At 35.2% G+C, this 25,704-nt stretch overlaps 1 protein-coding gene across 3 annotated transcripts in view; it reads right to left on the reverse strand.

Moving 5' to 3' along the window:
* HGF (hepatocyte growth factor) overlaps positions 1-25,704 on the reverse strand; it is a 116,160-nt gene continuing 90,456 nt past the window's right edge. For all 3 annotated transcript variants that reach the window (XM_082399369.1, XM_082399370.1, XM_082399371.1), the window contains one exon: positions 1-25,704. This exon is cut by the window's right edge and continues 9,821 nt beyond it. The gene's annotated coding sequence lies outside the window, so the exon portion shown is untranslated.

Genomic DNA, 25,704 nt, shown 5'->3' on the forward strand with positions numbered 1-25,704 from the left:
ATATGGTGTATCACATTGATTGATTTGCATACCTTGAAGAATCCTTGCATCCCTGGGATAAATCCCACTTGATCATGGTGTATGATCTTTTTAATGTTTTTTGGATTCTGTTCGCTAGTATTCAATGTTTTGTTGCGGATTTTTGCGTCTATGTTCATCAGTGATATTGGCCTGTAATTTTCTTTTTTTGTGATATCTTTGTCGGGTTTTGGTATCAGGGTGACTGTGGCCTCGTAGAATGAGTTGGGAGTGTTCCTCCCTCTGCAGTTTTTTGGAAGAGTTTGAGAGGGATAGGTGTTAGCTCTTCTTTGAATGTTTGATAGAATTCGCCTGTGAAGCCATCTGGTACTGGGCTTCTGTTTGTTGGAAGATTTTAATCACAGTTTCAATTTCATTGCTTGTGATTCATCTGTTTGTGTTTTCTATTTCTTCCTGGTTCAGACATAGAAGGTTGTACATTTCTAAGAATTTGTCTGTTTCTTCCAGGTTGTCCAATTTATTGGCATAGAGTTGCTTTTAGTAGTCTCTTATGATCCTTTGTATTTCTGTGGTGTCAGCTGTAACTTCTTTTTCATTTCTAATTTTATTGATTTGAGTCCTGTCCCTTTCATCCTGGTGAGTCTGGCTGAAGGTTTGCCAATTTTGCTTATCTTTTCAAAGAACCAGCTTTTAGTTTCATTGATCTTTGCTGTTATTTTCTTTGTCTGTCTTTCATTTATTTCTGCTCTGATCTTTATGATTTCTTTCCTTCTACTAACTTTAGGTTTTGTTTGTTCTTCTTTCTCTAGTTGCTTTAAGTGTAACGTTAGAGTGTTTATTTGAGATTTTTCTTGTTTCTTGAGGTAGGATTGTATTGCTATAAACTTCCCTCTTAGAACTGCTTTTGCTGCATCCCATAGGTTTTGGGCCATCATGTTTTCATTGTCATTTGTTTCTAGGTATTTTTTTTTATTTCCTTTTGATATCTTCAGTGATCCATTGGTTATTTAGTAGCATATTGTTTAGCCTCCATGTGTTTGTGGGGTTTTTTTTAACAGTTGTTTGTTTGTTTTTTTTTTTTGTATTTGATTTCTATTCTCATAGTGTTGTGTTTGGAAAAGATGCTTGATATGATTTCAATTTTCTTAAATTTATTAAAGCTTGATTTGTGACCCAAGATGTGATCTATCTTGAAGAATGTTCCATGTGCACTTGAGAAGAAAGTATATTCTGCTGCTGTAGGATGTAATGTCCTATAAATATTAATTAATCTGTCTGGTCTAATGTGTCATTTAAGACTTGTGTTTCCTTATTAATTTTCTGTCTGGATGATCTGTTCATTGGTGTAAGTGGGGTGTTAAAGTCCCCCACTATTATTCTGTTACTGTCAATTGCCCCTTTTATGGCTGTTAGCCCTTGCCTTATATATTGAGGTGCTCCTATGTTGGGTGCATAAATATTTGCAATTGTTATATCTTGTTCTTGGATTGATCCCTTGATCATTATGTAGTGTCCTTCTTTGTCTCTTGTAATAGTCTTTATTTTAAAGTCTATTTTGTCTGATATGAGTATTGCTACTCCAGCTTTCTTTTCCATTTGCATAGAATATTTTTTTCCATCCCCTCACTTTCAGTCTATATGTGTCCCTGGGTCTGAAGTGGGTCTCTCTTAGACAGCATATACACAGGTCTTGTTTTTGTACCCATTCAGCCAGTCTGTGTCTTTTGGTTGGAGCATTTAATCCATTTACATTTAAGGTAATTATCGATATGTATGTTCCTATTGCCATTTTCTTAGTTGTTTTGGGAGTTTTTTTGTAGGTCTTTTTCTTCTCTTGTGTTTCTATTTGGGCCTTTTTCTTTCTATATTCACAATGTATTTATTTCTCTCATCTCAGTTTACTCATGATGCATACTCCACTCTCTTCCAATAAGATTTTGGGAAGAATAAAATTAAATATACAGGAAAAAGGGAAAAACATCATGAAATTTAAAAATAAATTTAAGCCACAGATATAGGAATCATCAAGCCCTAGATTAAAAAATTACCAATATTGTGATAAATGATTATACATTTTTGAAAATCAAGGCCAAAAAAGGCAAACAGATATTGTGCCACTCACAAATTATACTAATTCACATGTAAAGATACATCTTTTTCTCAGAAATCAACTGGGGATTTTACTCCATGACATTTAACAATAGAGTAGAAAATATCTTTAACTACCACAAAGGTGTCTTAATTAATTTTAATTATTGTAGTAATACCTGCTTTTATAAAATTTTCCAGAAGATGCAGAATCACTGTTTTAATGGTTAGTACTTAAAGAATTCTTCTATGAAGTGCAGGGTATTATTTTAAATCAATATAGAAGACTGAAACAGAAGGTCCAGACACTTTTTTTATGTACTCTTACTTAATACTGGGATAGAACTTGGAAAATATTTTCTGATGGATATTAAAAATGTCTGCTAGGCTGTCCTCAAATGTCAGTGTCTTAAAAGAGTCTTTGGCAGGTATTGAATGGCAGTAGACATGAATGAATCCCCTGATAAGTATATTTCCTTCAAATATGTTGCTAAAGTGAAATTCAATTGCTTTATATAGCAGAAGCAAGGGAGGGAAAGTCGTCATACTTTGAATTTTTAAGAATTGGATGTTTAATCTTAAAGACAATTCAGAATTGATGCAGGCATTATGCATCATCAGTTAGATGCAAATCTGTACTCAGAAAAGAGCTTTGGCTCTTAAGTGCTATGAGAAAATGTTGGATGTATGAACTTTAAACCACAGGAGATATTACAAAGTGTAAACAAAAAATATGAAAGTGTTAGTAGCTCTGTATAACACAGAATGTCTAAATTGTATAAAGGATTAGGACATAATAAACCATGAAGCCAAAGGAAAGTTTTGATGCTATCATTTAAGTCTACTGCTTTAAATGTTGGAGAACACACATGGAACGCAAACCATTTTCGATTAAGTGGAATTGATACTGAGATGGCTTTCTGGTCATGAGTCAGTCATGAAGCCTAATCTCAACACAAACCCACTACCAAAATGCAAGAAGTGTGAGGGTGATGCTTTGTCCTTTTTGTATTTTCATTGAGGAAAGGCATTTATTAAATTCACTAAAAGATCTAGTAAGTGATTATAGATTAAGTAGTAAAAATATATGAGGAAACAGCCATTTGACAATTTAAGGTTGGGATTAATGTCTGGGTATAAGTAATATGGTAATGTAAACATAAAAGTAACTAGTAAAAATTAAAAGAATAAATAAAAATTTGTACAGAAAAATTAGAATCAATGTTTAAAGAATCATCCTGATAAACTGTCCTCTGTTTACTAACTCTGGAGACTAGTTCAAGAGATCTCTGGGTATTATAAATAGGCAGAAGATAACAAATAGCTTGTAATGTTTCCAAGAGTAATTTTGGTTTAAACACAAGGCTTTACATGGTAACTGCCCCAAAGTACCTTGTTCTACAAATCTTAACTTCTAACTGGTTTGAAGGACTGAAAGAAGGTAGACCAATCCATTAGGTTGGATAAAACTCTTTCTGAAACTATATTTACTTATAATTATAACTCACTAGCAATTTTCCTCTTTGAAGATCTCTATTTTCTAATGAAGTAATTGGAATTGGTATATATTTAACACCTACTAAGAGTGTGATTATTCAAAGTATGGAAGCAGAGTGTTAAGAAAATTCAAGTCCTTTTGAGGGGAGGGGGAATGCCACAATTTAAAGAGGAAAATTACTTTAATAGCTCAGTTTTGATGACAATAAGTCTTAAAGACTTCTCTTTAAGGAATTATTCTGGCTTTCTTTTTCCTGAATAAATGTAATTGTCTTACAGTCAGCTTTCAATTACCTCCACCCAATCTGAGTGGAACAGAAATGCCCTACCCCTTCATGGCTATCTGTTGTCACTAATAATCTGAGTTGGAAAATCATAACTATGAAATGCATGTTTGTGCCAAGAAAAAGATTTCATAATTTTAAAGTAGTAGTATTACTTGAATTCATCTATTATGTATTTCAATTCTATGAAAACTGGGACCACAACTAAAATATGATACCAGACACAAACTCTTATTCAAAGACTGTAGTTCTCCCAAAGGATAAAGATAAAGCAAATTAATAACTTTAATCTCAACATCAACTATAAGGAGATTGTTAGTAAGACAGCTGAATTTACCCAAGAAAACCCCTAAAGTAGAAGTTATTTGTTCATATGCACAGTGCAGAATCCTCACATTTCAAATTTCTAACAAAATTTAACACTAATTCTAAAGTGTACTTTAAAGTTAATTAAAGATAAAATGTCTGTCTTTAAGCCAAAGGTGAAAGAGTTAGAAAGTACTACAGTAACTTGGAAGTCAAACTTGGTGACTTCCATTCTGTGAAAGGACAGAAAAATGATTCCTTGGCACTTAGAGTCACACAAGTGTATATTATAGTTTAAGGCAATTTAGCTTAATCAACCACTTGATCTTAATGTGAGTTAGTTAAAATATAGATACATATATTTTATATTAATTTATTTATAGGTAAGAATAATTTTTGCTGAACTGTGGTAATGTTCTCTTTTGCTCTGACAAAGAAAAAGAAAAAGAAGGAAGAAAGGGAGGGAGGGAGGGTGGGAGGAAGGAAAGAAATTTGAAAGTTATGTTAATGAGCCAACTTGAAAATACCCTATATTTTATTATATATCAGGCTAGTATTTGTGCAAGAGAAAACGTTGTTACCTAAATATCCCAAAGGATAAACATTAAAAAAGAAAAAAAGAGCCAATTTGTGTCAGCAGTTCAGTCAGGGAAGTCAGAGCAGTGAGCTAATTGGAGCAAGGGAAGGTGACATATTGGGGTGACAATTTTCAAGTTTAAAATGTATTCGTCTATCCCTCATAATGCAGAAATATTTGTTTATTTGCTGCCTTCTTCACTGTTAGGATTTATCTTTTTCTCTTCTTCCGTGAATTTCGTTTTCTTTCTGTAGTCCCTTCTGAAAGGGAACAGGAACGCTGCTCTTGAATTGCCTTCCTCCATTAAGAGCCAAAGTCTACTCTGAGAACCTTCTGGGGAACTCCCAGTTGCTGAGACGTGAGTTAAAATCTAGCAAATGGATTTATTGATTGTTACAAAAATAAAATATAGATGTTTATAAGCTTAATAGCCTTACTACAACATTAACACTACTTCCTTGATCATATTAATGGCACAGACTGGACATTATTTCAATAACCACCTTAGTTCTAAAGCCAAAAGAACTTAATTTATAAAATGGCCTTTTATTTATAACAGATAAATGTGCAGTACAGTTGCATTTGCACTTGATTGAAAGCTACATTGAATTATATGCCATTCTTTGGAGAGAATTCTACTTTTAGATTTATTTTTTGGAAACAATCAAACAGCTGCTTTTAGTTTAAATAGTTTATTCTTGCTAAAAGCGATGGCAGTCCAGAAACATTTTTCTATCAAGGTTTATCTCCACTTGTTAAAGTTTAGATAAGAGACTGCCAGATTTTCTGCTTCAAAAGAGATAAGAACAACTGTAACCACAGACACTGCTCATTTATCACTAGCATGTATGGTTCTACAGAACAAAGTAAAAATGCATCTATCTCTGCTTAGAAAGAGAATACATTTGTATTAGACCAAGGAAGAAATATCAGATATTTAATTTCAAAAGATAGTGACACAGTTTTGGTGCAAGAGGAGAGAATAATTCATAACTAATACAATAATGAAATTTTTAAAATAAAGTTGATAAATTAGTTTTGAACTTCACTAGATTCAGGTGTTTTTAAGGGTTTTTGGAGAAGAGTGAATGTTTAAAATTGTCGCTTATTTTTATTCTAATGATCAGGATCGAAACATAGTGGTTTGTCTATTCACGAAGATTTGCAAATATTTTTAATGACTACATAGTATCCTTTTTCAATTCAGCCTCCAATATTTATGTGTATTTAAATAAATAAATTATTGAGGATTACTAATTATTACAAACAAAATAATTATTAGCAATTACTGTGTAGGTAGTACAGTCTAGGCATGATGCTAACAGAGAATTAAAAGACAACAAATAAAGAATTGCAGAGGGAGAAGCTCTATAAAAAATACAAATAATCAGAATATAGTATGAGAGGGATTATGGGAGAACAATGAATAATTAATTTATGGATAAAGCAAGATTCATGGAAAGGAGGATATTGGACCTGGGGCTTGAAGAATAATCAGGATTATACCGAATAGAGAATAAGAAGGGGTAAGGCACACTATTTAAGGGGTGTAAGCAAAGGCACTGAATCATAAAATATTAGGAGTTTAGGGACAGAAATACAGAATGACTTGATCATACATTACCAGGTGCTGAAATGGTCTGGCAGGAAACACGTAGGAAATACAGATTTAATGAAGAAAATGTGATTGAAGCTCTGGCAAAATTGCATGGTACATTTTTGTCATGGCAAATAGGTCACTATGGCTAAAATATCTTTGGGTAACCAAGGAAAAAAGAAGCAGATAAAAGACTGGAGAGATATGTTTGTAGCAAATTGACAAGCACATCACATCATGTTAAGTTTGTATTTAACTTCAGGCAGTGAAGGATCACTGAATTTAAGCTGAGAAATAACGCAATGAGATGTTAATAGAGAAAACTACTAGTAATGCTGTGTAGTATAAGAATGTGAAGGAACTGAATTGCATAAGACCAGGGTCATGTCAATTTTGCCTTCCCATCACTCTTCTTCCCTCTTTTAGTAAATGCACCTTTTCTTTTTTTCTGAATCTGGAAGGAAGGAGCATCCTACCTTACCCTGGCTGGGTTAAGTATGGTATCGTTTATCCATGGCTATAGCTAAAGGACCAGAGAAGAGTATGTATGCCAGCTGCCTGAAAATTACAGATTAGAGGTGAAGAGAAGAGAGAAAGAGACTAATTCCTGACAGAATTCTATCCCCATATCTAATCTCTGAAAACAGCTCCATCCCATTTCTAAATTTTGTTTATGTGAGTATAGTATATTGAGTGTGAAAATGGCACCAACTCTTCCGCTCTCTCTTTACCTGTGCCCTTTGCAATGTGAATGTTCATCTCCTTCCATCAAAAATAGCATCTATTTCCCTACACTTTAAATCTAGGATAGGCTGTGACTTGCTTTGACCAATAGAATGAGGCAGAAGTGACTGTGTTCCAGTTATGAGCCTTGGCCTCAGAAGGCCTACGTTCTCCTGAAACCCTGCCATTGCCATAAGAACAAACCCAGGACAACCTGCTGAAGGTTGAGAAGCGATATGGAAAAAAGTTGAGTCAGCCTAACCACTAGGCAGCCAACCTGCCAGTCTACCTCAGACACATAAACTAGCCCAGCCAAGGTTATTCATACCCAGTCCATGTCAACAGAATTGCTCACCCAACTCACAGACTTACAGAGCAAAATAAATTTTAGTGTTATATTCCACCGAGGTTTTATGTTTTTTCTGATGCAAAATTATTGTGGCAGTACATAGTTGATACAATAAGCCAACAAATTTCCCCTTAATTGAGTAAGTTACCTGGATTTGAGGTTCTGACACAACAGGTTAAGAAGGCATTTCGATATCTAGGTGAGAGTTCAAGCCAGAAATACTGTGGAACGCACAAGTCATTAACATTAAAAACCAATCTAATGAGTAATGCACAAAACATTTATGCAGTTGTATATGGTTTGGGACAAAGTGGGCATTATTATGAATGATGCTAAAATTTATATCTAGAAAAATTGGATGATTTATAATTAAAATGGAGAATAAAGAAGCAGACCAGATAAATGTGCCCTAGGAAAACAGTAAGTGTAATAAAGGTATTTTGCATCCGATGTCCTAAGGGAAGTGAGGAGAAGAGTGGAGTTAACATTTAATGTTTCAAATGTTTATGGAGTTCAGATGGAGTCTGAAATGAAGGCATTGTGTTTGATAATTAGCAACGCATGAAAAGTGGAACTTTTCGAGAGGAATTTCAGTGAAAAAAATACAGTTAAAATGTAATAGAAAGTACAGTCTGCGTAAATCATTAACAGTGATTGTTATATTCTCTATATCTACACATATATATTTTTGAAAGGTAGGAATACGTATGTATTTACTCATTAATTTATCCATTCAACATTTATTTATTGCCGGCTCTCTGCCATGTTTATTGCTAGGGGTGGAGATAGAGCCTCTGACCATAGTCTAATGGATGAGATAATTTGTGCATATACACCTGAAAAACACTAAAAATAAGAAGATAGAGGAAAACATTAAATAATATAAAATGTCAGATTATCATAGAGGTAGAAATAACCAGCTCTACCTTTTATAAGGCTTCCTAAAAGATAACAAATTAATTAAGTTTTAAAGTGTGCATTTAAATTCTCCATTTGTTTTTTTGTTTGTCCGTTTGTTTTGTTTTGAGGGATTGTTTTGTTTGTTTTTAAGCTTTTCTATTAAAGTATAATGCATACAGAAAATGCGTATATCATAAGCATATAGCTCAATGAATTCTCACAACCTGAACTTAGTTCAAGAAACAGAACATAACCAGAACCCCAGAAGCACTCCCTGTGCTTGCTTCTAGGCCTTACCGTCCACCTCTCCTACCCCCCAGGTAAACACTACCTTGACGTCTAACAACATGGATTAGTTTTGCCTGCTTGGTATTTTATATAAATTGAGTCAAAGTTATATTTCATATTTTAGTAATATACTCTTTAGTGTCTGTTTTCTTTCATTCACATTATAAATGTGAGATTCATCCATATTGAATGTAATTGTAGATAAATAATTCTCATTGTCATGTCATATTCCATTGTGTGAATATTCCACAATGTATTTATCCATTCGGAAAAGTGCTGCTATAAATACTTTAGTACCTATCTACTGGTGAACATGTTTGTGAATTTCTGTTAGGTGTATATCTAGGAGTTGAACTGCCAGGTTATAGGGTATCAGGATGCTCAGCTTTATTTTATAAAACTAGTTTTCCAAAGTGGCCACACCAATATACACTTCCCCCAAGCACAGATACAAGTTCTAGTTTCTCTGTATCCTTTCCAGCACTTGATATTTACCATCTTTTTTACTGTAGCCATTGTGGTGGGTATATGGTGATATCTCAGTACAGTTTTAATTTTTATTTCCTTGTCCTCCATTCCCACCATAGTGTCTTCCCAAGACAGTTGACTGATATCTGAGACCTGAGACCCAGGTACAGCCTTCACATGACTACACCATTTTACATCCCACTAGCAATAGTAAGCAATTAGTAAATTTAAATCTTCCCATGCAAAAAAAGCCTGAAGTCTGATGGATTAATTGGTTAATTGCATTAAGCATTTACAGGAGATATAACATCAACACTCCACAAAATTTTTCAGAAAATAGAGGAAGAAGGAACATTTTTCCACTCTATGAGGCCAGTACTACCCTGATACTTAAGCCATAAAAATATACCACAAGGAAAGAAAGCTATAGACTAATATGCTTTATAAATATAGATGTAAAAATTTTCAACAAAATATTAGCAAATAGAATCCAGCAACCTATAAAAGGTTTATACATCATGACCAAATGGGGTTTATTCCATTGATGCAAGACTACGTCAACATTCAAAAATCAGTCAATGTAATCTACCATATTAATAGACTAAAGAAGAAAAATCACATGATCTACAGATTCGGTACAACTTTATCAAATTTCCAGCAGGCTTTCTTTCCCAGAAATTGATGAACCAATCCTAAAATTTATATAGAAATAGAAAGGACCAAGAATAGCAAAAAGGAATTTGCCAAAAAGCAAAGTGGGAAAACAGTCACCTCCCAATTTCAAAATGATTATAAAACTACAGTAATCAAATTACTATAGTACTGGCGTGAAGTAAATTCTCCATTTGGATAAGTAAATAAATGACCACCCAAGCAAAACAAAACAAAGAACAACAAAAAAACCACAACAATTTGCCTGAATGCACAGTGTTGTAAAGGCATATGGGATATGATCTAGGAATTTCATCAACTTGATTTTACTGGAGCACAAATTATGCTATGGAAGTTGTAATCAATGAGGCCAGGGGCAAAAGCATGGTCCAGATGAAGATGTCGTACATTACTAAGATTGGGATTTGTCACATAAGGAAGCTTAGGAGTGGTTGACACTTAAGGCAAAGGGCTACAGGATCAGATTTTTGTTTAGAAAGATAACTCAGGGGACAGTATGGAGATAGAAAGAAGTAAAGATGAGGCTGGGGTAAAAAGACAGTCCAAGTAACATGTTTTTCAACCATCAGTTATTCCCATAAAAGTCATCAAGATTTTTTGCATATCAATGTATTACCTATATATGTCTTTACTTATTGCTTACTTTTGTATCAACTTGCTTTAAAATTCAAACCTATTCATTCAGAGAGAATACTTGTATTATCTTAAAATAAATAACTATTTTTTATTTATTCGTATATGCAATCTAAAATAATCTTCTGTACCACTAGTGGCGTGTGTACAACTTAGAAAACAATACATTATCATTCATTGGTAACAAAAAGCAGAGGATAGAGTTGAGAGACAGCAAGAGAAAGATTCACCAAGGCCTCGTAACTGATTGAATGATGGTGGGAATATTAGCTAATTTTATATTAGACACTTAATATGTGCTGAACACAACTGTAAGCACTTCACTGTGAGAATACCATTATTATCTCCATTTTATGGAGGTATCCATATTTTATAGATGAAAAATCAGGCATGGAGTCTAGTAGGATACTTCTCAGATTTCTCATCCTGTTGATTTTCTCTAAAGATTCAGATGGGTAAAATAAAGAAAAAAATCAACATTATTGTGAATAAGCGAACATTTACTGGGCACTTGTTTATTATTATTATTAGATATTATAATCAGATTTTGATGGTGTATGTTGATATTACATCCAGACACAAAGAAATAACCATATTCCTCCCTGCTTATGAAAACTAACCACTTGTCTTCTACTACCATGTTAATTTCCCTGTAGAATTATTCTTTTTTTTTTTTTCCTGTAGAATTATTCTTAAAGAATGGCAGCAAGTTAAGGATTAAAGTCCCCATTGAGACAGTAGTCTATAATGCCAAGGGAAAACTCTGGTGAACTTGAATTGAAATGTATAACTTGGGCATACAACCTTCTGCTGATCTATCTTTTTTAATCCCCCGTTCATGTGGTAAATGAATACCGGGTACCTGGTACACTGTGTCAAGTACTAGGATTATGAGATTAAACCTACACCTCTCTACCTTCCTGGAGTTTATGTTCCCTTGAGAGAAGAGAGACAATTAACAAGTAAATTACATTTTCAGTATATTGGATGATCATAACTGGCATGGGGGAATAAATAAAGCAGCGAAAAGCAATAGGGAGAGCCAGAGAGATAGGAATGCAGTTTGTAGTAAGGGTGGATGAGGAAAGGTCTCACTGAGAGCTGTGCTCTTTGACAAAGACCTGAAGAAAGTAAGTCATGACGTAACCAAAGTAAAAGTATTCTAGGCAGAGGTAGAGAGTGAGGGCTGGAAGGCTTAGCTAGGGTCTTATCCGTTCAGCCACCTACAAAGAGGAAGTGGAAGAGAAAGAACCGAACAATGGCAACCACCCTTTAAGTTATTGTTACCCCATTTGCTGGTTATTGCAGTTGATGACATCTTGTACTTGAGCTCTGATCAGAGACCAGCAACTAGCTCTTCCCTGAGGAAAAGCTAAGAATGGGTTTAACAGAGGCAAGCATGACATGAGAAAAGGGTAAATGTATTCTTCCCAATGCCAATCTCAGATTATTGATAGATGAATAGAGTGTCTTTGAATAACTTCAGTGTGTGCCAGATTGTGTTCAAAGGATTGCTTTTCCAAATTAACTTCCCTGTGTTATCGTCATGTATGCATCTACTTGACTTAACTCATCGCTGAAATAAAGCCAATCCTGTGCTTAAATACAATAGCTGTTTTCTAGTATATTACGGAATAATTGAAGGTAAGAAGTTTAAACACTATAATAATGCAATTAATCACTATTTTGTTAGAGTTATCTCACTTCAATGTAATCTTATTTTTAATAAAGTATTGACTTTCAGTTTATAAAAATCAATATACCTCATTGGAAAAGAATTTTATGATAGTATAAATATGCATTCAACCAGTAAAGTTGCTCATAAGAGGAAAACAACCTTCAAATATAGGATATTATTGAAATGAGTTTCTTATATCCGCACTGGAAAGTCCCTGTTTCTAAAATCTAAGAAGAGGGTGATAATAAATATGAATCAAAAGCCGCTGAAATGTCAGCAAAATTCAATAAAAGAGACACTAGCCTGGCTTTCCAATGTGGCTTTACCAGAACTAGAAAATTATAAATGAAGAAGGTATAGCTATCATGAAAAGGTTTGGTGCCTTTAAAAGGAGGCCAAGGGAGTCTTCCCTCAGGTGTTCTTCTTGTGGCCAGCAAAACAATATACATGTTTTGGACCTAATATCATAGTAAACGCTGGCAATATCTGTTGGCTTCTTTGAATTGTCCTATAGTGGAAAGAGATGTCTGTCCAGCATTCTGACCTTTTTCATATCAGCTCTGGAGTAGAATAAGCCACAAAAGTGATAAATTTTAGACCATGATCAGTATCATCCACAAGGTACAAAAATACACTCCCCAAAAAGATGCAGATTTACATTAAATCAATATTCTTTTTGTAGATTTAGTAATTTCTTATTCTGTTGTCAGAGTTGGTATATAACCTTAAAATAAGTATTTCATGGGATTTATTTAGCTCTCATTTCTTAAGCACTGACTATTCTAGCCAGTAGGCTAGACTGTTGGGAAGACAGAAGCCTCAAACACAAATCTTACTGTCCAAAAGTTTGTGTTTTGGTGGAAATAAAAACATAATTGTGCTATATTATGATATGTACTATGGTAAAGGCATGCAAAAATTGTTTTAGTAGCTCATAGTGGGAAGTGATTTTTTTTCTCTGAAGAAGTCTAGGAAGACTTCCCAGAGGTGGTGACAATTCAATGGTATATGAAATATGAATATATGTTCACCATTTGTAGAAGTGAAATGAGATAGCATGTGAGAAAGCATACACAAAGTTGTAAAACAATATGTCATGTTTGGCGAATGAAAATTAGTTCAGTATGATGATGGTATTGGGAAGCAGGGGACAAATGTTTGAATGGCTTTTAAACATTGTTGATAATTTAAGACTAGATCCTTTAGAGAATTTGAAGACATTGAAGGTTTTTAAGTAGGATTATTACATTTTATTTTAGAAAGATAAAATGTGCAGCAGTGTAAAACAAATATTATTTATTACAAACACTTAAATAAGTGACATTAAATGGTTTAATGGAAAGATTAAAGGCTATGTATTTATACAGACATGTTCATATACTATCACAGCCCTTTATCACCTTTACTTTTTAACCTTTAGAGCCCGTTTTCCCTCCCTTTTGTAAAATGGTGATTATATATCAACTTGCATGATAGCTGGAAAAAATTCATACAGTATCAGGTACATGGCAGGTGTTCAGTAAATATTTTATCACCAATGGCTTTTATTCATAGGGTTGTTATGAAGATAATATATTGAAGACAATATATCTATGTATAAAACTAAAATATAGAATGATTTCAGATATAAGAGGGATAAATTATCCATAAATGTGATCATGGAAAGATGCACATGATATAGTGTTGAGCATACAAAACAGAAGTATCTAGTATTATATGCATAAGATACAATTTGAAAGATATATGCCAAACTGTTAATATAATTTCCGTGATGATTGGTCACTTTCAATTATACCTTATATTGTTATATTGTTCTGCATCTTTTGCATTTTTTATAGTTGTAGGCATGTTTTACATTTTTATTATAAATACGAAACTTGGTAATACAAACACACACAATTTATTTTACACTAAGATAAGACACAAAAGATGGCATTAAAAAACAAAACACCAGTTCCTTTTACAAAGGGATCCAGCTCACAAAAATGCAAAGGGGAAGTAGTGGCTTTACCTCAGTGATAAGGTTGACATTGAGAAAGTCCAGGGGAGGGTAATGGAAGAGACATACGGAGCCATGTTTCCACTCGTTTACGGTGGGTCACTGACTACCAACACTGCTGCCTTGTAAGGACCGCAGAGGCAATCTGCGCGGCTTACAATTAAGTAAGTAAAGCTAAATCTCCTCCTTTATTCTACACGGAATCAGAAGCAAAAGTGGTCAGGGACTGAGGTGATAAATAGCATGAAATTAAACCTCAGCATATGGCACCTGCAGTGACACAAGAAATATCTTCAGAGACTCCAGCTAGAGTTAATAAAGTTTTCATCATTTTCAAGTGATAAATTGATGGTGTAAGATTATGAAATGGATTAATATGGAGTTAGAAAGAGTCTCATTATGAGTTGCACAAAAGAATGTTGGCAATGTTAAAGGGGAAATTGCTATTTTTCATGTAGATGAGCACTATGATTTTCTCTTTTAAACACTTTATGAACATTTTGCATTTGTTATATTATGTTTTTCTGGTTAGAAAGCCCAAGGCTGAAAGGGAACATCTGGAAAAAATACAAACTAAAATTACCTGCTAATGCAATACATCATGTTTAATTTCTTTTCACCCTCAATTGAATCTTGTCTTTCTAAGATCAACCATAACACTCTACCTGCCAAATCCTATAGCCCCTATTTCTTCCTTTTTCAAATGTGGGTGCTTGCATACACTATAGAGTAATAAAAATTAGTACAAAGTAGCAAGAATAATTTGAAATCACTCCTTTGTTCATCATCTTATGACTATAGTTGTCACCGTTTTGGTTTCTTGCCATCCCACAGTTTTCTTTTTCACTTTTATTTTTACTGTGCTATATATATAGACTTCATAAGCACAAGCATTTTACATGTAACCTCAGCACATGTATTTTAATAGCAGCAAAATATATCGATGAGTTTGTACTATATATTACATCATTCTAAAGCTGGCTATTTAGGGTTTTTTCAGTGTTGAAATATTATAAAATATTTAAATATGATAAATATATTTGCATGCTTTTTTTCTCTCTATATCTGAAATTGTTTCCTTAGGCTAGATGAGTTAGACTTCTCGGCCATGCTATCAAGAATCCATAATAATACTTATAGTAAATAACTCCCTGACACCACTCACCCTGGCCCAAACCAGAGTTGCCTATGAGAGGTAGGTAAGCTCTAAGTCAACACCTCTTTATTTGGAGTATCTGCCTAGCTGAAATTTAATTTTGACTTCATACATGAAACCACCATTTGTTTTCTCATTCCATAGAATCTTTTTTTCTTTTTTCAGCTTTACGGAGGTATAATTGACAAAAATTGTCATAGAATCTTAATGCTTATTGTGTGCTGTTGCTGACTGACCTTTCAAGTAGGGGTCTTAGTGTATCTTTTAGTTGCAATCCTCTGACACGTAATTCTATCAGTCAAGATAGACTAGGTTATGTCATGGTAATAAACAAAATGAATATCCTACTGGTTTTTAAAACAAAGTTTTGTTTCTTTTCACCCCACATATCCATTGCTAGTGGAAAGAGCATGGAAAGGGACATCTTCGGAGTGAGAGAGACTTGTGGTGGGGGGGGGGGGGCATTGAAACTCTAGCTCCTCTTGGAAATCAAAGTTGGAAAAAGTGTTCCTATTGTGCTATATGAAGAAACCAAAACACATGAAGCCAGAAAACAAACTACTCATGATGCTCCAGTGACACTTAAGTTTTCATATGTTACTGATGGACGTTTAAATTCATCCAACCCAATGTGAAGGCAACTTGATTATATGTGTGAAGAGCTTCAAAAATATTTATCTCAATAATCCAATGATTCTTTTTCTAGAGCTTTAAATAGAAATTTTGACCTGTTTGTCTGGCGGATATGTCTGTTACCGAAATAGCTGGAACTTTTGTGGGGTTTTTTGCAAAATTGAGAAAATTTATTTAAAATCGTGTGATTTAAATTCTGTTATATGCAGTATTTGAAATTTGTTTGGGTGGCGCAGAGGACCCTCAAAGTAACAGCTATTGTGGTACATTATGTTATTATTCATAAATGTTCCCTCCCACTCCCTGGGGAAGGATTACACTGTCTCTCACAGATGCAGGCTTAGCCACGTGACATGCTCTCATCAATGAACTGAACGGAGAAGTGAAATGTGTTACCTGTGGGCAGCAGCTTTAAGTCCTTTCTGCAGTGATATCTGGCAGGGGTCCAGTCTGAGGCTTTTCCATCAAGCTGACTAGGCAGAGCTCCCTATTACGTTTAGAATAAACCCATACTCCTAACCATGGCCTACAAAGCTATATATGATCTGGCTCCTGTCTACCTCCAAACCTCGTTTCACTACTCTCCAAACTCTCCTCCAGACACTCAGCAGACACTCAGGCTTCCTTGCTGCTCTCATTCTCCAAGCATTTGACATTTCATGTCCTTTATTCTGTCTTCCCTCCCCGTGGAGCACATCTTTTTCCTCCCTATATTTTCTATCTCTACTCAAATATGATCTTCATGAAGAGAGAGTTCTTCCCTGATTATAGATCTAATACTGCAGACTTTTCTTCTTGTTTATCTTCCTACTCTTTTATTTCTCAGTTCTAAAACCATTGTTTTTATATTTTTAAAAATCTGTTTACTGGTTTACTACCTGGATAGTCCACTGCTGTGTTCCCAGTGCTTAGAAAAGTATCTGACACATAACATCTGTTCAATAAATATGTGCAGGTTAAATTAATTAACAAATGTAACTTAGAGCAGGACCAAGTTTCACATTCTTGAATAAATTGTTTGTTGTCTTGCTGCAAGAAATTTTCATGAATATCAACAAGCAGAAAATAAATTAACTCCTTGAAACATATACTTAAAAACCAGGAAGGCAGACCATATAAATACAGCAACAACACTAGTATATCTGTCAAAATAGATGTTTTAGCTATTTCATCCTGATATTATAAAAGACTTAGAATAAAGCTCATGTCATGGTAGAGCAAGATGAAAAAAATCTGTGGTAAAAAGCACAAATTGGTTGTGAACACTTAATAGATATCAACCATGCCTACTTTCTAATGTTCCATTAACTTGCAGCTAAAATGAAGATATACAGATTATTTTAAAGATTAAATTAGAAAACTATATTCATTTCTTACTCTAGTGTCTGTCACATAGGAAGCACTCAATAAATATTAGCTGTTTTATATTATCTTTAATAAATATGCTTTAAATTTTGGGTATATAACACATCACTATTTTGAAGTAGATTGCCTAATCATAAATATTTTCCAAATCAAATGTCTATTTAATAATGAAAAAGTAGGCATTACACTAGATATACACTTTAACTTAGGATTTGGCCATTGTAGAATAAAACTTTCTTCCTCATAAGTACATAGACTCCATATGTACATAGACTCCTGACACAGAGTGTCAGGCCATTGTAGAATAAAACTTTCTTCCTCATAAGTACATAGACTCCTGACACAGATTGTCAGGCTTTGGTGATATTTTTTTATCTACTACATGTTTTATCACAAGAATATAAATATGTTTGATTTAAATTGCAACAGTTGCTAGAACATGCATAAAAATATTACTCCACTTTCTCTCCTGCATAAAATCCATAATTAGCATAACTATCCAACATACAATCGAATCACATGAGTGTCGCCTGAAGTACTCATGACAAGATGTTAATTACAGCTTTGTCTTTCTAATTTAAACAAGATATTGTTTATCAGGCATAGAGGAACATACCTCAACATAATAAAGGTCATATATGATAAACCCACAGCTAACATCATATTCAATGGCGAAAAGCTGAAAGCATTTCCTCTAATATTAGGAACAGGATAAGGATGCCCACTCTCACCACGTTCATTCAACATAGTTTTGGGGGTGCTAGAGACAGCAATCAGAGAAGAAAAATAACTAAAAGGAATCCAAATTGGAAAGGAAGAAGTAAAACTGTCACTGTTTGCAGATGACATGATACTACACACAGAAAATCCTAAAGTCGCCACCAGAAAACTACTACAGCTCATCAAAGAATTTGATAAAGTTGAAGGATACAAAATTAATATACAGAAATCTGTTGCATTTCAATATACTGGCAACGAAGTATCAGAAAGAGAAATTAAGGAAAGCTTCCCATTTACTATCACATCAAAGAGAATAAACTACCTAGGAATAAACCTACCTAAGGAGGCAAAAGACCTGTACTTTGAAAACTATAAGATGCTGAGGAAAGAAATTGAAGACAGCACAAACAGATAGAAAGGTATAATGTGTTCATGGATTGGAAGATCAATATTGTTAAAATGACCATACTACCCAAGACAATCTGCAGTTCATTGCAACCCCTATCAAAATACCAGTGACTGTACACTGACTGTACAGTACATTTTTCCCCAGAAAGTACACATAATAAGAAGTAAACTGTATTAAAAAGTGAAATTTCAAGAGTACGATCAGATGAAAACAGTAAAAAAAATGAATATAAAAGGAGAATATGGGGGGCTACGAATTTTCTTTAGCATATATTCCCATTCTCAGTCCGAATAACATGGAATACTTATTTGAACTGCTTACGAATACCTGATTGTCCCTTTCAGAGCCTGATCCTGTCATTTAAAGAAAATGCTATTATTAGTGATTTAGATAATTATGTCAATATTCCTCTAAGTGTTAGAATAATACTAATTTGTTATCTTTCCACCCTCCCCCTCTAAGCCCTACTACACAAGGAAAAGACAGCTATATGTTAAGCATTCTCCTCAAAAAATTTAAATCTTTTCTTTAAAAAATTAAATCCTCCCTATCACAGAGTTTGCTAGCATTCCCCAAATCCATTCTCCATTTCTCCCTTAGTAATAGCATCTGCAATGTTTAGCTTGGCACATGGAGTCTGAGATACCACATTGTCCTAGTCACAGTTTCAGCTCAGGTTTGGCCATGTGACTACGTTATGGCCAGGGGACTCCTGGGAAGTGCTCTTAAATGCAGGGTGCCTTTCCATCCTTCCTTTCTCTTTTCTGCTGTCTGGAACACAGACTTGATGATAGAACTTCGAGCAGCTATTTTGGACCTGAAACAGAGCTGAGTACTGAGAATAATGCAGCAATAAAATAGAATCCCTAATGATTTCCTTAATTTACCATGCCAACACTGGACTCCTACCTCCAGATTGCTTTTATATGAAACAGAAATAAACTTATTATTTTGGATTTTTGTCAGTTGTAGCCAAACCTAATTTTAACTGAAAAACCCACACCCATGGGGTTTTCTTTTGTATTAATAAACAAAAATATTACTATCAGAATACTTGCAAACTATAACAACAAAAAACAACAGAAGTATCAAAAGCATAGACAGTTAATTACTTAACTGGAGAATTAAGGTGATCCAAACTACTACTGATTAACTAAAAATCTAAAATTAAAATAAAACAAACACAAGGTCATAATTATTTTAGAAAGCATTTATGTGTACAGTTTTCTAAATTCCATTTCATGGAAGGGAAAGCAAAAGTATCAGAATCTATGGTTCATTGATAAACACCTGTTCCCCCTGCAGTTGTGAGCATATTAGGTGACATGATGTGGAAACAGAAGCTCCAAGGAAGAGGGATCAACTGTGAGAGTAATGTCACAGGAGTTTTACATGTGACTGTTGTTCAAGCTCCAAGGGGCTAGGCCCAGCTAACAACTACAGAAATGAGGTTCTGTTGCTTCAGGGAAAGTAGGTTCTTTAAGGATATCCATCTGAAAACAGATGGAACTGATCTAGAGCAGTGTTTTGCTCCCAGACAACAGGGCTGGCAGAAACTGAACAAGAAAGTTGGACCCAGCCAGTCAGCTGGTTGGGATAAAGGACAAGAGGAGGCTACACCTAGGGTCAATCTCAAAACTTAAGAAGTTAGCAAACCACAGAGATGGTAGGCAGAACTATTTCAAGAAGACAGACCATGACAAAGTTATTGAGGAAAGAAACAAAGGAACAAATAAAAACAAAGAAACAAACAGTAAAACAAAATGAATCACTTCTTTGAAGCAGCTACCATGAAATCTGTTTGCCTGAAGCAGAGTTAACTAGGAGGGAAGAGGTATGGAGTGAGCTCTGAGGTCACTCAGGAGCTTGGGGTCTGCATCCTGGCAGATGGAGAGTCATATGTATGTTCTGGCTTTGTCATATGTGCCTTTTAAATGGATCACTCTATCAGTATGGAAGAGGATGGCTTAAGGGAGAACCAATTTGGATTTAGCCTTTTAGGATACTGAGGCAGTGGAGGGAAATAATGAGGGCTTCAACCAGGGAAGAAGAGGTAAAAAGGAAGAGGAATGATCCTTTTCAAGGCATAATTAGGTGTTAAAATCAGCACACCTGGAGATCTGAGCAGTGGGGAAGCGGGAGAAGAATGGTATGAACTAGGGCTCTCACTATAAGAAGCCAGGGCTCTAGTTTGGTGGGTTTGCAGATGGTACTGCCCAACTGGAATAGAAAATAGAAGATATTGGAGGAAAATCAGGTTTAGGGGGAAAGAACCTGTTCTAGGTTTGGAAGATATTGTTTGAAGTACCTATTGGACATCCAGGTGGAAAGAGGCACAGGAGTTTTGTCTTTCTGAGTAAACCTCAAGAGAGCATTTTGGACTCTCGATACACTAAACTCAATGTAATGGCCAGTTACCCAGGTTTGGCTGGGGCCTGTGACAATGGCAAAATGATAAGGCTACCCTTTTTTGGTCATAGCTATGGCAAGGGTCAGAGCAACGATACAGCGTGAGAGAAAAACAGCTATATGCAGTCTATAATGCATTACAACAGGTGGAAAACATTATAATAGGCCTATGTGAGTCATCGAGCAATGCAAAAACCCACTATTCAGGGTCTAGAAGAGCTGTGCACGACATACAGGACCCCCATCGACATTGATAGTGACCAAGGAACCCACTTTACCCACCACAAAGTTCAGGAATGGGCCTCTAAAAATGACATATGCTGGCATTTCCACCTGCCCTACAACCCCACTGCTGCTGGGCTAATTGAAAGGATGAAAGGACTACTTAAACAACAATTGAGACAGGAAATCTATAACCGAACATTCCAAGAGCAATCATCCCAGGGCCTATGCCACGTTAACCCAGAGACAACTAGTCAACACCATCTGAGTTCAACTGTTGACCACCAAAGGACCACTGCCAATTATAGGTCAGGACAATAACTCGCCTTTGCCCTTACCACAGAATCTTCTCCCCGAGGAACATATTATAAAATGGCCCCAAGACTGGCAGTATTCGACATCAGCTGGGGGGACTGAGTGTGGACAGGTGGTGTGGTACTGCAGGCCAGGACGAAAACCACAGACCACTATGGATACTGAAATGATTTGAGATGGAAGCACCTGCCAAGACAGTGTGTCTCAGAAACAGAAAAAGAAACCTGATGACCAAGGAGCCTTCATAGCAGCTTTGAATGAAGACCTTCAGCCCTCTTTCACATAAGAGAGAAACAAAATTTATAAGTCATTTTATCGATAGTTTCTTTTATTTGCAGAAAAAAAAAAAATGTAATGCTATGCATTACAGTGCATAGCACTGTAAGAAAAATCCAAAAAAAATTCAGTTGACTAAAATGTGTGCCACATTATTGTGAGGTTAATAAAAACAACATTTTTCAGTTTGTCGTTACTATTACCAAAAAAACTCCACAAAACTCAGGCTTATCCAACTGGACATCATTGACCATATGCTGAAGTGATAAAACTTGAAATGATCCAGAGGCCACATTTGCCAACCCTACCTCTTCCCCCAACAGGACTATTACATGAAGCAGAGACTGCACACTTCCGAGACAGGATCACGACACTAAAGTAGGCCTTTGTTATGTTTTTAGACGTGAATGTCCTGAGAATGCTCATGAGGTACATAGAGGCAGAGTTTGAAAATTCAAACTGATGAATTAAGGTAGCTGAGGAATATATAAATCATGTGTATAATATTGGGAATTATAAGTACTATTTTAATAAGCCTTTAATCCCGATGTATAACTTTGTATTTGGGAAGTTTAGAGCTAGAGTTTCAAACTCATCTCCTTAACAGGTTGCACAACCACAGAACAGCCCTGACCCTAGAGGAGGAAATGAAAGCAATTCTAATCTGCAAATAAAGCCAACCTTTTAAAAACTGATTTAAAAAATAAAATCTCTGGGTGAGGAACTCTTATCAATTTCTGAATTGGTTAGCCCAGTAGGTTTATTTCCCCAGGGGTTGGAAAGGACAGTCCTGTGCACATCATTTCATTTTATGCTACTGCTTGTTAGCATGTGTTTTTGCTTCTTCTGCATTTCAGTTCCATTTTTGCCAAAAAAATAATCCCCCAGCTTGTCCTTAGAAGGCTTCTTCCCAGTCAGAGATGGGATCAGATCACAAACTGAGCTAGGGAAGGAAGCCAGATGACATCCACCTTGGCTTACTCCTTGTGGTGGAGTTTTCTAGATCTCTACCTGGGATGGCCCTCTCTGCCAGGAATTAGGCCAGATCCCTTTAGGCTGTAAAGTAAATTGGACGTCACTTTTACTTGGGCAGTATTTTAAGTTTTTGTTAACCTTTCTTTTAAAATTCTTTTTAAGTACTGTAGTTCTTTTGAGGTTTTGACTAAATTTCAGTATGATGTATTTCATGATCTCAGTTCAAAATACGTAAATAATAAAACCAAGGTTTTAAATTTTAAAAAGGAGTAGATTTTGTTTCCGGGATAGGCTCTGCCTCTAGATGTGTGACCCTAGATAAGTCGTTACACTTTTCTCTTTTTTTCTCTCTGTAAATTGACAGCCTTTGCAGCTATCAAAGTCTATGGTTTCATGGAGTATAATGCAAAAAATAAATATTAAATCAAGTTTTTCCCAGGACTGCAGTGGCCCTTTGTAAAAGGTTATAATTTCCTTTGAAGGTTTTTCCCTCTTTCATATAACACCCTCTGGTATCTGCGATAAAGGACAAGCACCATTACTACTTTTCTCTGTTTCAAAATAAATTCTGAGTTCTTTTTCCCCATTGGGACCCCTTTGAATTCTTACCACTACATGTTTCTCTATGGTTCCTACTATTTGTATCTCACAAGGCTGTTGTACTTTTTTTGTCAATAGCTATATCCACCTCCCCCATCAAAGATAAAGAAACCTCCCCTGCTGAACTAGCTCCTTACCCCACTGACCTTCAACTCCGTCATAATTAGCATTACAAGCAACTCATATTTTAGCCATTCATATTTGAAGGTGAGGAAGCCATGCTCCTTTAGCTGATGCCTCACAGAGCTTTGGGCAAGGCCTGCTTGAAAAGCAGTTTGACCCCTGAATAGCTTTTTGCTCATATAGTTCCCAGATGATGGCAACGTTTCCTTGTTTAAATAAGAGTTTCCCCCTTTGCCGTCCTTTGCTGGAAAATAATTAAATTAAATACACATTAGACAGGCTAGAGTGAAAGAGTCAAGCAGAATTAATATTGAAAATCTGCCCGTAAGTATGTTCTTATTACAAGTTACTTGAACACTTCCTTTTCTCTAAAATGAATATAGAACCTGCCTATATAACTTCGTAATGATGATTAAATGAGATAAAAGAGAGTCTGGCAAATAAAAAGCACAGAATAAACATTATCTATTGTTATTAGATCATCTTCAAATATAATTAAACACTTATCATGATAAAACATTTATTAGTATTGCGCTAGCAAAAGAAACCTTTATGATTTCATCTCTAAAAATTGTTAGTGTTCTCTCCCTTTGAGAACTTACATTATTTCCTGGATAATAAATGCGTAAACCTCTCTGAGTCTACCAAAAGTGTCATAAGATTCTTGGGAATGTAAGGAAAAGGGGGCAGAATTTAAAAGATTAGGAACCTGGAAAACTGAATAAAAAGGGGAAAGATGAAAGAAAAGGAACTGTAAACTTAGTTAAATAATTAGTAATGCAATGATGGAAATGTTCATAAAATAGAAAAAGCTAATATTCAAATTGGCAGGATTTAAGGCTACAACAGTATAGAAAGATTGAGGGAAGATGAGCAAAAAGCTCAGTGAAATCTTACCATATGCTCCAGAAGTTATTCACACTTCTCAGTTAACACTTTCAGGTTCTTGTTTTATGCTTATCTCCCAGACGTGCCTGTATTTAGAATCAAGGTAGAGGCCAAGTTTTATTTATTCACTATTGTATTCCCAGCACCTAGCCCTATCGTAGTAGGTGATCAATAAATATGTGCTGACATGAAACAAGTGTATGACAGAGGCCAGTAGAAACTACCTCCCCGACACTACAACTGAAGCAATTTGGAGATGTTACTATTTTAATAGCAAACAAAATTTAGAAATTATAAAGAGATTGTATTTTGGAACTGAATGAAAAATAAAATATCCTGCAAGCAGATAATTACTGATACATTGACTTAAAAAATATTTGTCATGTAGTACTTAGCTGGTACTGAAGATAAACGTGTGAAGAATTTAAATCTAGCCCATGTTCTCATGGAGCTTACAATCTAGTAGGACAGACTATGCAAATAACAATTTAATTAACTGAGATAAATGTTCTGAAATAGAAGTGCATCATACTTTAAGATGTGTAACTGGGTCAGGAGTTGGGGGGGGGATAATTTGTGACATTTAAGTTGAAGGATGAAGTTGGCATTAGTCAGGCAAAAACTGGTGGGTGGGGGGTAATTCCAGGCAGAAAGAATAGCACATGCATAGGCTTTGAGGAAGTAAAGAGTTTAGCCTACTCCCGTAATGGAAAGAGTCTGATATAGCTGAAATACAGTGGACAAAAGGAAAAGAGGTAATGGATGAGTTAAACAGTCAAGGACAGTTCATATAGACATTCGTAGGCAATAGTAAAAAGTGTCTTTCTGGACTGTAGTTTGTGCAAACCAGATTGATGTGCCTTTTATTGAAAAGAAGATTGAGGGGAAAAGAGGGAGTAGTGTTTAGTTTTGGATTCATTCAGTTCAGATGGTGAAAGCACATCCAAGTAGTGATGTCAAGGGGACAGTTGAACTTTTGCCATTGTGCCTCCATTTGATACCTCAGTTCTTTCCTGTTGGGCAGTCTTGCTGAAGTTCCAGCCAAGTTCACTTGTATGTTATGGCAGAGGAGAAGATGCTAAAGCCCTTGAAGGTGAGAAGGGGGGTGTAATATTTTACAGAGCAACATTAATATATTGAGAATTTTGTTTTTCCCTGTTGGGTCACAGGTAATATACAATCGAGGGAGGCAGCAAGTAAAAAAGGAGTAGAGAACATGAGAGAATAAAAATGGGACATTGACTGTGAATGTAGACAATCTATACTCATACTCTGTGTTTGTTAAGTTTAGGATGACTCATTATATATAGTCTTTACAAGTGGATTTAGGACATACAAATGATTGTGACTAAGAAGGAAAGAGAATAATAAAGGATAATGCTTTAGATGAAAAACAAATACCGTATGCTAACACATATATGGAATCTAAAAAAAAAAAAAAAAAAAGGTTCTGAAGAACCTAGGGGCAGGACAGGAATAAAGACGCAGACATAGAGAATGGACTTGAGGACACGGGGAGGGGCAAGGGTAAGCTGGGACAAAGTGAGAGAGTGGCATGGACATATATACACTACC

The sequence above is a fragment of the Balaenoptera borealis genome, assembly GCF_965194805.1.
Source record: "Balaenoptera borealis genome assembly, chromosome: 7".
Classification (NCBI taxonomy): Eukaryota; Metazoa; Chordata; class Mammalia; order Artiodactyla; family Balaenopteridae; genus Balaenoptera; species Balaenoptera borealis.